This window comes from Pinus tabuliformis, chromosome 9 (genome assembly GCF_031772625.1).
Source record: "Pinus tabuliformis cultivar Carrire ecotype Pingquan chromosome 9, CPIR1, whole genome shotgun sequence".
In the NCBI taxonomy this organism is placed as follows: Eukaryota; Viridiplantae; Streptophyta; class Pinopsida; order Pinales; family Pinaceae; genus Pinus; species Pinus tabuliformis.
In genome coordinates this window covers 1,806,918,288-1,806,933,494 of record NC_142307.1, presented here as the reverse complement: position 1 = coordinate 1,806,933,494, position 15,207 = coordinate 1,806,918,288, and the positions used below count along the sequence as shown (strand labels likewise).

At 35.0% G+C, this 15,207-nt stretch overlaps 1 pseudogene; it reads left to right on the top strand.

Moving 5' to 3' along the window:
- The first annotated feature begins 6,254 nt into the window (after positions 1-6,254).
- On the top strand, positions 6,255-8,190 carry LOC149155993 (putative L-type lectin-domain containing receptor kinase S.5 pseudogene; annotated as a pseudogene).
- Positions 8,191-15,207: the final 7,017 nt, after the last annotated feature.

The window sequence follows — 15,207 nt, the reverse complement described above, 5'->3', positions numbered from 1 at the left end:
GGATATATGACTACCTTTTTGGTGTCACATAGATGTGGAGGGTATGATTTTTTTTTTATTTTCACCTCTAAATATTTGGATCCATTTCATCATAATTTGTAATCAGATGATGAACTGGGACGAAGATTTTTTATCTAGTTTTGGTCTAGATATGAGATATGGAACCTTCCTTTCCATGTTCAAAGGAATTTTCTTCAGAATACAGTTTTGGATGGGGAGGAGCCCTTTCAAGGTTTTGTGAAAACTCTCAATGGGAAATCATTCATTTTAAGGGTTCATCCCATGGATCTAGTCAAATATATAAAGAATAAGCCCTTGTATAATTTGGGTATACTGAAAAACCTACATAATCTGATTTATGAAGGAAAATCATTACAATATGTCATCTAGGTGAGACACTATGGCATTGAATGAAATTCCACAATTATCATAAAATTGAGATTGGAAGGTGGAGCTCCAGGAATAAGCAACACAACTAGATCAGTCTCGCCATCCAGAAATCTAATGGGTCCAACTCATTTCAAGGATGTTGTAAAAGAGAAAGTTTCTACAATAGACGGACAATCCAAAAATATGTCAATCCCAGATCCTTACCTCATTGAAAAAATGGAAAAAGCACCGGATCTATTAGTAAATTTTTTAGAAGTAAGTGGTTTTTTCATATTCCTTTAAGCTAGATCTCTTATTTGCCATGGGGACATCACTGGGGACCAATATCATACCACGTGGGTTCATATTTGGGGATATATATTGAGGAAAAAATGACATAATATATTGAGCATATAATAGGGGGTAAAGAGTTTTTATATTGGTAGGGACACAAAATGGAGCTCAAAGTTAATGAAAAAATATAAAAAGGTTTAAAAAATGTTAATGAAAAAATGAATGCCTACAATATCTAGTGAAAGTCGGAGTTTTTTAAGTTGGGAAGTTGTATTGAGTTCGTATTCGTAGGGGGTTAAATAGTGTGATTTTAGAGGTATTTTCGAATATGTACTCAAATTAAGGGTATTGTCTAGTATGTCATGAACGCATGTGATATGTCAGAGATTCGTTGAATGAAGACCCCGTGTTATTTGCAAATTTAATGGCTTTTGGCCCAAGTATGAAGATCTACATCAATGGGTATTCCCTAATTGGAGTAATAAATGTGATATTTACTGATGTTTCAAGGGGGTTTTGTGGAACAGTTTGATATTCGAGGAGATCTGGATTTATTTTTTTAAATGAGGGACCATGGTTTTTAAGAAGAGTGTGCCTCTTCATAAATCCATGGTTTTCATTTTTTGATGCCACAACAATGACGATTACGAAGATGTTAGTATGGGTGAGACTTCACAACCTCCATCTCCCTTTCTAGAAACACCAAAGTTTTAGAAGGCATTGGAAACACATTGGGGAGGTTTCTGAAGATAGACCAAGAAAGAATGGAAATAGGTATTTTTACCTTTGCTATGATTTGCATAGAAATGGACCTTGGTAAAGGTATACCAGATCACATCCATCTCGTTCACAAAGATTTTAAGTGGGCTCAATTGTTAGATTTTGACAATACAACATTTAGATGTCAGATCTGTCTTCAAATAGGTAACAAGGAAAAAGTGATAAAGAAAAGATCTCGAAACTCAAATGGGTTTGAGTTTCCTCATCCTTAACTTTCAAATGATGAAGACTAAGAAATTGATGAGTTTTACCACAAGGAAAAAATGATAAAGAAAATATCTCAAAAGTCAAAATGGTGTCAGTTTCCTCATCCTTAACTTTCAAAAGATGAAGACTAAGAAATTAATGAGTTTTAACAAACAATGGAAGAAAATAATCAACAAGGTTCCCAAATGGAGGAGGGTGAAAAGAAGCAGAATGATATCGAAAGACACACAGAGAGATGCTACTAATTTAGCAATGATCTAGGTTATATAAAAACAACATGTGGAAACATGTAGCTCTCAAGGAGTGAATTGAGCAAAATGAACACATATTTTTGAGAGTTCAGATTTGGACAAAGAGATGTCCTTAAAATTTAAAGGAGAAGAAATGGAAATAGTAATTGTGAACTTCAATTGTAGGGGTTGCAAAAAAATTCAAAAGAAGAAAAGTAAAAAAGAGAAGCTTAATTTATCTAGCTAAATGTGTTTGAGATTTTTTTGCATGTTTTGAGTGCAATTAGGTACGCTATGTGTGTTAAACACATGCACAAAGTAATTTTATTTTCTAGGGGTTGGAAAAAAATTCAAAAGAAGAAAAGTAAAAAAGAGAAGCTCAATTTATCTGGCTAAATGTGTTTGAGATTTTTGTGCATGTTTTGAGTGAAAGTAGGTTCGCTATGTGTGTGTTAAACACATGCACAAAGTGATTTTATTTTTGAATAAAATTACAAGGGATTTAACCTACATAGAATATCTACAAAAAAAAAAAAAAAAATAGTACTTAGGATAGAAGTTTGAGATTTATCTCAAAGATAGTTATTCCCTTTTTTCTTTTCAAAAAAGTTGTACCTTTTCAAATTTGTTATGGTTTTTTGAGCATGGGGTATCAACAACCCATGGTGTTGTAACAAAGCCTATTTATATGTTAATAATTTCCATGATACAATGGGGCTCAATCTCTATAGTTAAAATGTTTGTCACATATTTTTTTAAGGTATAGATATGTTTATTTTTATGGTTTTTTTTGCTATCAACATTTACTAATCACTTAATTTATATAGCTAAACTAGTTGTTAGCTATTTATATGTCTTACTCTTTTTTAAAAGAATAATATATTATAAATAAATATAAATTTATTTTAATGGTTTATTTATAATTTTACTAAAAAATAAATATATATTTTTATAAAACTTAAAATACTTAAAAGAGAGAGTCATTGATCTGGCTGTGGCATTAGAATTATAGTTTCTCCTCAACAAATTTATAGTACAAATGTCATTTCATTATGTCATTTTATTGGTAATGGTTTATTTTGTTAGTTTTGGCCTATCTCTATAAACATAAATGTTAGATAATGATTTTTAAGATATGGAAAAATGGGGTGTTAAAAGATATGGAAAAATGTGGTTTTTGAAAAGTAGTTTCGTAGGAAGTGAATAATGGATAAATTCTTGACATTAGAGTTATTGGTATTTATGGATCATTTTAAATTATATATTTAAAATAATATTTAGTAAATAAATAATTTATAATATCAATTATATATATATATATATATATATATATAGATATATCTATATATATATATATATATTAAATATTGGAAAATCCTAGCACTTTATTAATGGGAAATTACGGAATCAATTTTCATTGATGTAAAATCTATTCAATATTAAAATTGTACTTTTTAATATGTCAATTTTTTTATTAAAATTGAGCTTTTTAATGTGTAAATTTTTTATCATTTAATTTTATTTGATATATTGTAACATACTTTGTTAATCTCACATGTAAAAGCTGGGAGTTAGAATTTTTTACACAGATTATCCACAAGTAGTTATCCAAAAACACCACTCCACATTCCTCATTAATCATTAGATATAATGTTCATTAGTACATAAAGTAAATTGCAATAAAAGGCAGTAAGTTGCATAACCAACTGTTGTAGTATATTAACATAAATTGTCTCATGAATCTTGCATCCATTTTATGATTCCCTTAACCATATTAATTAATCACATACTTGACATTATGATTATCACATCAAATAAGGAATCAATATCATTAAAGATTCAACATCATCAATCTGACACAATAAGCAAACACATCATTAAAAACCTTATCTGTCCTGGGAGTCAGCAGCATATAGAGAGAAATAAAATTGGCAACAGATATGGCGCCATCTAATGATACTAGATCCACACCTACAGCACATGCTCGTTCAGTAACATCATATGAGTCATGTGCAATAACATGCATCCCCAGCCCCTTTGCAGGCCGAGCAACTTCTGATCCAACCTTAGTGTCTTCCCCACCAGTGACACACCCACATACTTATTGCATTGCCATATTCCGGTATATGGCTGATAGCCATGGAGAAAATCGAAATATCTGTCAGAAACTCGTCGATAACCCCGAGCGCCCTCAGATTGCCCGCCTTTCTTGATTTCATCCCCATTCAGTTTTTACGAATATCAATAATTAGTTTTGTAATTATTTGGTAACTTCTAAAATTACTATTTCATAAATGATTTTACATTGAGCTTTTTTTTAAAAGATGTTACATATACTAAATATATTTAGTATATGTAACTATATATATATATATATTATGTATATATACTAAATATATTTAAAATATATTTAGTATATATATTATGTATATATACTAAATTTTATAAAATATATTTAAATTAATTAACGTTCTTCATAACTCTGAGTTTAAATCTATTTAGTCTCTTTAACATGTTAAAGAGTGAATGATTAATATTATTATTAGTTATTTACTTCCATTATGGTTTTATATTTTTATGATTAAGCAAATTTTAGTTAATGTAATTCACTATTTTATTGATGTGAAAAATAAAAATCAAGTTTTTTGGACCATTGCAAATAAATTATGAAATGTAGATTCATTCCGATGCATTGTACATTATTTCTTGTGGTGTGTGTTAATATTGTTTTTTATAATGGTAATAAAAAAAATTTAAGATATTTTTGTTAGTTTTTGAATCATGTTTTTCATAGTAACAATAGATTAAGCACTATTAAAAATTTAAAATCTTGAAGTTTGATAATTATAATTTAGATTTACAAAAATCTCAACCAAATTTAATCAAAATCTTAAAAAAATTCCCATAATTTTCTGGAAAAAGAAATATGATTAGACTACAACTAATTATTATTATATTGTTTATATCATTATATTATTGAAAAAATATTGGCCATTCACTCAACGCTGGAAGATAAGTCAGAATTAATTGAAAAATGGATAATATCTGCTATTCATTTTTAAAAAATAACGTTGTTATAAATTGAAAAGATAGAAAATAAATTTAAACGAGACATTGAAAATAACATTGATAGTAATTGAAAATATAGAAAATAACGTTAAAAGTGATACTGAAAATAACGTTGATCTTAATTGAATGGATTGAAAAAAAAGGTTAAGGGAGATATATCAACAGCCATTATTTGAGCGGTTGGTCGTACCAGATTTTCCCAAACATAAATTCCATGAGTTTTTAATTTATTTTATTTGAGTCGTTATTTTAATTTTATTATTATTTCCTAATATTAAAATATTAAAGGTATATAATTTAAATGTTTTAAAATGTTGAATTGAATTTATTTTTATATTAAAATTACAATATATTTTAAAAAGAAATATTATTATTTAGGTAAAATATTGGATTAAATGTTTATGGAATTTTGGATAGAATGGGTGTTTTGTTAAGATTTTTTTTATATAAAATTATTGGTTTAATTTCTTGCCTTGATTGAATTAATATATTGGATATCGTGAATATATAATCTTGTAAAAAATATAAAATTGGACAATTTTTTTAGAGAGATATTTTGGAATATAGCTAAAATTTGGTGGTTAAAAAAGAAACCATCTAATTGACTTTGTTCTGGTTTATATATTCCGAAACCCTTCGTTTTAGTTCATATATTTCGAAATCCTTAATCAAGTTGCAAGGGATTGATTCAGGATAAAGATTTTTTCTCAAATTAAATTTTACTTTATATTCCTTTAAAAAAAATTAAGATGTGGTGCTCAGTGCTTCACCAACTATAGGAATTGATTGGAGTGTAAGGATTTTTCTTGGAAGTTTAATTTTCTATTAAAAGAAAATTAAGATGCGGTGCTGAGTGTTTCTTGACCAGCCATAGAAGGGGAAAAATCAAGCTGCGTGGAAGAAGAAAACCCACCTACGTCTCTTATCTGTAAATCTCAAAGCAGGGATTTGTGTTTCCATGGAGCTGTTCATTTCTGTCTCCTCTGGTTAGTCTTCGTCTTCACTTCTTACAATTGGGTCTTGCGTTTAAGTCATCCCGGATTCTATGAAAGTAGAACTTACGAGCTACTTCTTCCAGCCTCTGACTGCAAATCAACTATGTGTTATGTAGAATCTGAGAAACCCTACTGGTATAAAATAGGTGCCTTTGCAGCAATAACCGTTGCAGTTATTACGTCGATTTTTCTGGGGGCAACTGTTGCTGGCGAAGAGATTGATTTTTTTCTTTTGAAATCGATAGAGATGCTAGTAGATTCTTGATGCTTAACGCCACAGTAGCGCCCAATGCCCAAGCCTTGGAGCTGACACCCGACAATCAATCAGCAGTTCTTCATATCAAATAAATCCGCAAGGGCGTTATTTCGTACAAAGTTCAGAGTGTACGGACGAAATGAGACTGCATCTTTCAATACGTCATTTGTTTTCAATATTCGACCTGAGAATGGAAGCGGCGGCGAAGGTCTGGCTTTTATAATAACTTCCCATAATCATAGCTATGGCTATTGGTTGGGACTGTTCAACGCCTCCACTAATGGCAGTAGAAGTAGTAAGGTGTTAGCAGTCGAGTTCGATACAAGCAAAAGCCCAGAGACTAACGATCCCGATGGCAACCATGTAGGGATCAATGTTAATGGCATAAATTCTATAAATTTGACGTCTCTGGACGAGAAGCAGATTAATTTGAAGGGCCATTACGACATCCAGGCGTGGATTCAGTACGATGGCAATACGAAGAAGCTGGACGTATACGTGGCAAACAAGTCTGATCCGATGCCATCGCAGCCCCATGTGACATCTATCGTCCATCTCTCTGACATCCTCGACGAGAAGGCTTATTTCGGCTTTTCCGCGTCAACGGGTGTGGCAACAGACCTCAACTGCGTGAAATCATGGAATTTCACAATTGAATGGCTGAGCTGGCCGGACAAGGCATTAACTATTGCTCTTTCAGTCTGCCTTCCTGTTGCAGCAATTGTTGCCGCCGGAGGGATTATAGTGCTCCTCAAGTACCGTAAGGCTAAGGCAGAGGAGGAGAGCAAGTTACTCGACGAGTTAGATAAAATTCCAGGCAGGCTGAAGGAATTCAAATACAAAGACCTGAAGATCGCCACCAATAACTTCAGCCACGCAGCTCTTCTTGGAAGAGGCGGCTTCGGAACCGTTTACAAAGGAGTTCTGCCAAAGGGGAAAAACACGGTTGCAGTAAAACGCGTGACCAAGGAATCTAGGCGAGGGAAAGAGGAATTTATCTCAGAAATCAGCGTCATCAACCGCCTCCGCCATAAAAATCTGGTGCCGCTGCTGGGTGGTGCCATAAGAATGGGGAGCTGATTATGGTTTATGAATACATGCCCAACGGTAGCCTGGATAAACATATTTTTAACGATGATGCTGCAGGCGGATTTCTGAACTGGGAGCGGAGATACAATATTGTCTCCGGCGTCGCCTCGGCTCTGCTGTATCTCCACGAGGAATGCGAGCAGCAGGTAATCCACCGGGACGTGAAAGCCAGCAACATCATGCTCGATTCCGTATACAAGGCCCGTCTCGGCGACTTCGGTCTCGCGCGTCTGATTGAACTCGACCGGAGATCCTTCACAACCACTGCTGTAGCGGGAACCCTAGGCTACATCGCACCAGAGTGCTTTCACACAGGGCGCGCCACGGCAGAATCCGATGTGTTTAGTTTTGGCGCCCTCGCCCTTGAGGTCTCCTGCGGAAGGCCTCCAAAATCTAGCACCCCAGACCAGCCAGATCTGGTCGGTCAGGTGTGGAAGCTGTATCGTGAGAACAAACTCTTGGAAGCGGCTGACAGTCGTCCGGCTACGCTTGGAAGCGGAAGCATTAACGAGGAGGACATCAAACGTTTGCTGGTGTTGGGACTGGCGTGCTCCCATCCGAATCCGGAGGTCCGTCCAAGCATGAGGGAGGTTACGCAGATACTGGCTCGGACTATGCCTCCACCGTTGGTACCTTTCTCCAGGCCGTCGTTCGTCTGGTCCCACGACAACAGTCTCGGAAGCAGTTTCACCCAGCCTGAATTTCAAATCCCCTATTTCCGTTAAATGAAAATTTGATGATGTTTTTGCATTTTTCATCCCCTTCATTTTCCGTTCTACCCACAAGTCAACTACTCTTGCATTTCAAGTTTTATTAATCTCCCTAAAAGAGTGCCTTATTTTTTCCTAAATTCGCATGTGTTTCGATATAGCATACAACCATACTTTTGATATAACACAGTATGAGGTTTATTTGTTTCGATATAACATACAACCATACTTTTGATATAACACAGTATGAGGTTTATTTGTTTCGATATAGCATACAACCATACTCTAATAGTAGCGGAGTATGTTTTGATTTCCTAATTATATGGTCCAATGAAGTAGTTTTCTTTTTTTTTAGGACCTAAGAGTCAACACAACATAAATTTCTATATGAAATATAAGGATTTTTTTTAGAGAAAAAAATAATACATGTTGCAATAATTGATAGATATTTTGATTTTATTTTTAGTAAGATGTTGTAGGGGCCTGATTCCTATTATTAGAGTCTCAATCTATTATACACTAACAGATCTATTTTCCTACTGTTTTAAAAGTAAAAAAAAAGAACTTGTTGACCTTCTTACATAGATTTAAACATTTAACATCTTATCACTTTATCATAAGCAACATAAATTAAGGTGAGCATTCCATTGATATCAACTTAACAAGAGTGGTCCATGGAAAATATCTGTCCCGGCGGTTGATGATGATACCTTTGTCTTATAGTTCCCGCTGAACGCTCCTTCTCACCGACCCAACCGGATTTACCTCCCAGCCAACTAGGAAATAAATTCCTAGCCCAGGAAACCTCCACAGGTTCCCTAGCCCTCCGTGCCCAAGTCCAACCAGATATAGTGTGTCCTCAAGAAGAATGTGCAAAACTAGATAATGATACTTTCCTCCTCTCAAACCCAAGAAACCTCCACAGGTTTCCAAGGTCTCCCAAAATCATGACAAGGCCAAACAATCACAACCAACCCCCACAATCCTAAGCAAGACTCCAACCCCCTTTTCTTCCTTCCCCCTTCCCTTTTTATACCCTCCTTCCCTTCTCCATCTCAACCACCTCTCATTAATGTCATTAACTTCTCTTCCATCCTTACAATTGACTTCTCTTCTCCCAAGTAAGCTAGGGGTACATTTGGAAATGTGACATGAATATAAAATTGAGAATTTAATGGGAAAGGATCATGTCTTCTCCCAAGTAAATGTGAGGGTACATTGGGGAATGTGAGATGTAATTACATGGAGAGGACCATGTCTTCTCCTTAGTAAATGTGAGGGTACATTGGAGAATGTGAAATGAATATATATATTGATAATAAGATGGAGAGAACTATGCCTTCTCCCAAGTAAATGTGAGGGTACATTGGGGAATGTGAGATGTAATTACATGGAGAGGACCATGTCTTCTCCTTAGTAAATGTGAGGGTACATTGGGGAATGTGAAATGAATATATATATTGATAATAAGATGGAGAAGACTATGTCTTCTCCCAAGTAAATGTGAGGGTACATTGGAGAATGTGAGATGTAATTACATGGAGAGGACCATGTCTTCTCCTTAGTAAATGTGAAGGTACATTGGGTAATGTGAAATGAATACATATATTTTGAAATAATGGAAGGAGACCATATCCTACCTAATATTCAATTTGAGAAGGTAAGTGGGGAATTTGAATAATGGAAATCATGAATTTTATATTACACCAATATTTCTCAATATTTTTAGATAATGTAAACATTAACAAAATTTGTAGGATAAGATTTGAGTGGGGCATTACAGATGTATAAAGGAGGGGACTTTTTTTATACATCAATGACTTTTATACTTAAAACAAATCATCTCTCAAATTCTTTATCAAGTCTTTTTTTACTATTGTGTATATAATGAAATTAGTCGACTAACATGTTAAGCTCAATATTTAGATGAAATACCTTCAAGCTAAACACCAATATTTCTATAAAATACCTTCATGCTAACAAGCATATTGAAAATATAATGAGCTGCAAAAGCCTAACCAATACTATACATTTTTATAATTTGACCTTTTCTCAACCATTAATAGAAGAAGAATAATGGGACACCACATAGAAAATGAGCTACACTAAAACATCTTGGTAATAACTCTACCAAGTTGATCCTATTACACCCCGTAGCTCTGCTCCTCCCTGTGGATTAGTCCCCTGTGACCTGTAGTCCCATGGAGTATCCCAATTGAGTAGCTGTCCCTTGTGTTCTGTATCGATCGGTAACCGACACTCAAGCATTTATTCTTCCATCCGTGACTGGAACAGAAAGCTGACATCGAAAACCAAAAGACAGAAAGACATCAAATACACCAATCACAATTTTTAAAGCCCAATAATCAATTTTATAGGAGAACCAAAAAATAACCATTTTCACCAAAAAAATTTGAGTCACAACCAAAATTACATCCTTACCCCAAGTTAACTTATAAGTTTCACATGTAACATCCACATTGAATCCACATGTGGCCTAGAAATAAATACTCCCAATATCCTCAATGAAACCACCATACTTTCCAACCATATAAGGTGGTGCACACCTTAAGTGTCCATGTTACACGGCTATTAATTATATTACAATTATTCCATGATTCTATCACACTCCTTTTAATATAAATGGTATTTGTTATGCAAAGAACTAGATTATCTTTTGGAGTTGCCACCATGCCAATTGGGATTCGATGCCAATTCAAACACTTTTCTTTCCCTTAATTTCTTTCGCTATTCAACAAATGCTCCACTTGGTTATTTTCCATGTTTCCAAGTTCGATAAATTTCCCCTTGCATTGCATCAATTTCTTCATGTTCTTCACTCCACACTAATAAATAATTTACATTATTCGTAGTAAACAACATCTTAGATGGCAGGAATTTAGAGGCTTTCAGTTCCAATAAGATAAACGACAATTTAAATTATGCGTCTTATATCATAATAAAGATATCTTAGACCAAAGGAATTGATAAAAGGAAATTCAAATTATGAGCTATCTTAGACCAAAGGAATTTATAATAGACTCCCTACATCCCAAGGGTTGCGAAGACAAAGAGATTTCAAGTGATTTCCATTCGACATTTCAAGCATGTTTACTGTGATTTCCATTCAGCGTTTCAGGCATGTTTACTGTTTATTCAAGAAACCTAGTACCGAGCATACTTATGACCGAGGCTCAAAAGGATCCTTTGAAATAGAGACGCAATGATGAGAATGATAAGAATCGTAAAGAAGAAATACCGTGACTTTCAAAAGATGTGTTACCATTAATGAGCCTGGAAGAATTGTCACCCTGATTGAGAGAATCAACGGGTGGCTCTACAGGAGTAGGCATGAACTTGTGCTCCCCTGTGATAAAAGCTAATCAATTTGTGCCTCTTTCCAAGGTTGAGTAGGAAATTAGAACCTATAACCTATCAGTTTAAGCCCGTTGTAACTTGCATTCGGTCATCAAGTGCAAGTAACCATCTAAGAGGCAGTTATGACTGGAGGGTGACCATTTAATCCGCAGTTAACACATGCCGCAACCACTGTACACTAATTTTGTCATTTGCTACGGCTGCCATGTTAATGAATTTTCTTGCTAGAATCCAAGGTGGGAAAGAAGAAAACAAAACTAGATACTAGATACATATTAAACATTAGTAGACTACCTGGTGTTACCTTTGTTGGTGCTAGGTATTATAGATTTGGACGGTTCCAATCCCAAATTAAATGTCAATATGACGGGTTAGTGATATATAGGACACGTCAAGTTTGACATGTAGAAATTTACACCGTAAGCCAAATACGTTTCGAAATAAAAAATACGTCTTGTAGGACGTCAAATTCCAGCGCTGGGCCCATAGAGGCCATACTCATATGCACCATAGGCTAGAAGGGTTTTCATCTCACTATTGGGAGATTACACCAGCCAATGTTTAGGAAGGAATCTCCCAATATGGGAGAAGCATTCTCTCATAGAACTACTCTCTCAAACATTGAGATTTTGATTGAACGAGCTTATTGGATTCCAGATACAGGGCACACAATGGGAGGGTTCAGCCAATACATGCAGACTGTAGACCTATACTGGAAGATTAATTTTTTACTCGGGTAGACTATCTTGGACTAGTACAAAAACTGTATGGGCATCCTAGACTAGAGAATGGAGAGGATTGAATGACACCTTGACATTCCTCCATTGCGGTTTTCTCCTATGCAGTTATTTCTTGGGGAAACACCATTGCACCTCTCATATCCTAGGTCAAGCTTGGACTATTTCTAAATTATATCTACCCATGGGTCTAATCCCCATTCCATGTAAACGGGATTTAGTTGGAATGGAGCTGAACATTACCAAGAGCAGACCCACATAGGCCATATTGGCATGCACCATAGGCTAGAAATATTTTCATCTCACTACTAGAAGTTTACACCAGCTAATGTTTAGGAAGAACTATCCTAATCATAGGGAGAAGCATCCTATCATAACACTACTCTCTCAAACACTGAGATTCTGACTGAATGGGCTTATTCGATCCCAGATATAGGGCACACAATGGGACAATTCAACCAATACATGCAGAATGTAGACCTTTACTAGAAGATGCAGTTTTTACTGGGATAAACTATCTTGGACTGGCATGAAACTTGTATGGGCATCCTAGACAAGAGAATGGACAGGATTGAATGACACCTCAACATTCCCCCAACAAGGTTTTCTTCTGGGAATTTATTTCTTTGGGCAACACGGTTGCACCTCTCATATCTCAGGCCAAGCTTGGACTATTTCTAAATTCTATCTACCTGCGGGTATGACCGCCATGCCTTGCCAATTGGATTGAGTTAGAAGAACATATAATTATTACTAAGAGTGGGCCCACAGAGGCCATACTCACATGCGACATAGGCTAGAAGGATTTGCATCTCCCTACTTAGACATTACACCAACAAATATTTAGGAAGAACTCTCCCAATCTGAGGGAAAATCATCCTATCATAGAACTAATCTCTTAAAAACTAATATTCTATCTAAATGGGATTATTGGATCCCAGGTATAGGGCACAAAATGGGACGGTTCAGCCAATACATATAGACTATAGACCTTTACTGAAAGATGAAATTTTTACTGGGATAAACTATCTTGGACTGGCACAAAAATCATATGGGTATCTTAGACTAGAGAATGGAGAGGATTGAATGCCACCTCGACATTCCTCTATATTTTAGGGTTTGAACGTGCCCCACGACAAGGTAATCTTTTCCCTTCATGTTTTCAGTTCCTACTTATCACTGGAAACCCCTCTATCGGTATATCGACTCTATTAGGTTTGGTGTAGACATAAGTTGTTTTCAGAAACTTCTTCCTCAGTGACCAGGTTTCCTATGGTGGACCAGAGGAATTGGTCATAGCCCCGCTACCAAATTTTTCATTTGAATAACGATGAAAATATATAATATGGTTAGATAATGAGAGTTCAATATTTTTCTCATTTCAGGTTCGAGTGCTGACACCTAAATTTCTCGGCAGCGCCTTCAAGTATAAACCTTAAAGTTTATAATTTTATTACTTATGAATGGGTTACTTTATGGTTTGCCTAGCTTCCTCTTCCATTGTTTATAGGTAAGGTTTATGGTCACCTTATTCTTCACATTGTTTCATGGGGTTGATGGCCAAGTTCAAGGAAGGATCCCTCAAGCACTCTACGGTGGTTCCATGTTCCAATTACTATCGTACCCATTTTTCGAGAGGCCTTCTCCTTTTTCTTTGCACTACATAGGGTTTTTAAATGTTTTCACCTATAATATGTTATAACGGTTGTGGCTTCATGAAAGTCTTGAACAGTTTAAGTTTATGTAATGTTAAGACTCTTGTTGTTTGATTTCTTCGCTTGGGACATGGGCTTGCCTTTTTATTTTTTGTTTGTAATGTAAGAGCCAGAGGTTTTCTTCCCCTCGAATTCCAATTTTATTTCATATTGTATATTTTACATGTTTAGTGGTCCATGGATACTTTTTTTTACATGGTCCTTGTAGTAACATACCCCTATTTTAACAGGGTTGCTCAAGAAATTGTTCTCTGTAGTTTGTTTTCTTTCGATTATTGACATTTATTAAATTTATTGTCATTCTTGGTAGTAATTTGAAGATAATTATTCTGTTGGATGACTATAATGTGACTCTAGATTATGTTATTCTTACCGTAGTTCTCTAGTGAATTGTCTTGTCTTATTTATGCTTTTTTTCTTTTTTATAGTTATGGTTACGCTGCTACATATTTAGTTACAAATTCGTCCTGCGAAATATATAACCTTGAGTTTTCTTTCAGTGGTATTGTTTGTTATTTCTTGTGTTTGGTAATACACTTACGGTACCTGAAAAAGAGCAGGACCCTTCGCACTTTGGACTTACTCTCTACCTCTGAGGTATGCTACACCGACTTTGGCACGTTCACCTCTAGACAGTTCCACACTAAAACCCTGGGTTACCAAGTGGAACTTAACCAGAGCCATGAACAATACCAATCATTATTATTAAAGTTCAAGTTAATAATTTATGCTAACGTCAACATAGTGGAGAGGGTGACCCTATTCTACTGTATGTTTGAATTTTGATTGGCCCACATGTTATTTCTAGTTCCATAATTACTTCTTTTACAGGTAATCCAACTTGAGCACAAAAGGTAGTCTTTCCACTACACAATTCCGAGTAGGGCCCATTCATTAATTTTAAGAGGTTCATAACATAGTTCAAAAATCATTAACACATCATTACAATACATTACTAGTTCCACGATATTTCACATGCACAATAACACAATACTTAATGTTCTTTTCTAGATACATAGTAGCACAAAATCTAATTTTCTTTTCCAAATACACAGTACCATTTAAAATATTTACCTACAATATTACAATAATAATATACAATCCTTTCAGTCATTGATAACTGTTTTGAAGGAGAATATAGACACTTATTTGTTTCACCCAATTCTCGTCCAGAATTGAACTAGGAAAAGATCGCTCCACCTTTCCACAAGAATGGAAATCACGTCTACCTATCCACCCAAGCTCTTAACCTTCCAGAACAGTAATTTGTAAAGACCTCTTAGGTTCAGTTCACATGCATTAAGGTTCAACCCAACCTAGAACTCGCAATCTCCAGTCTGTGTCAAAGTGTTCCATTGATTCAAGTCCAGCTCAAGAA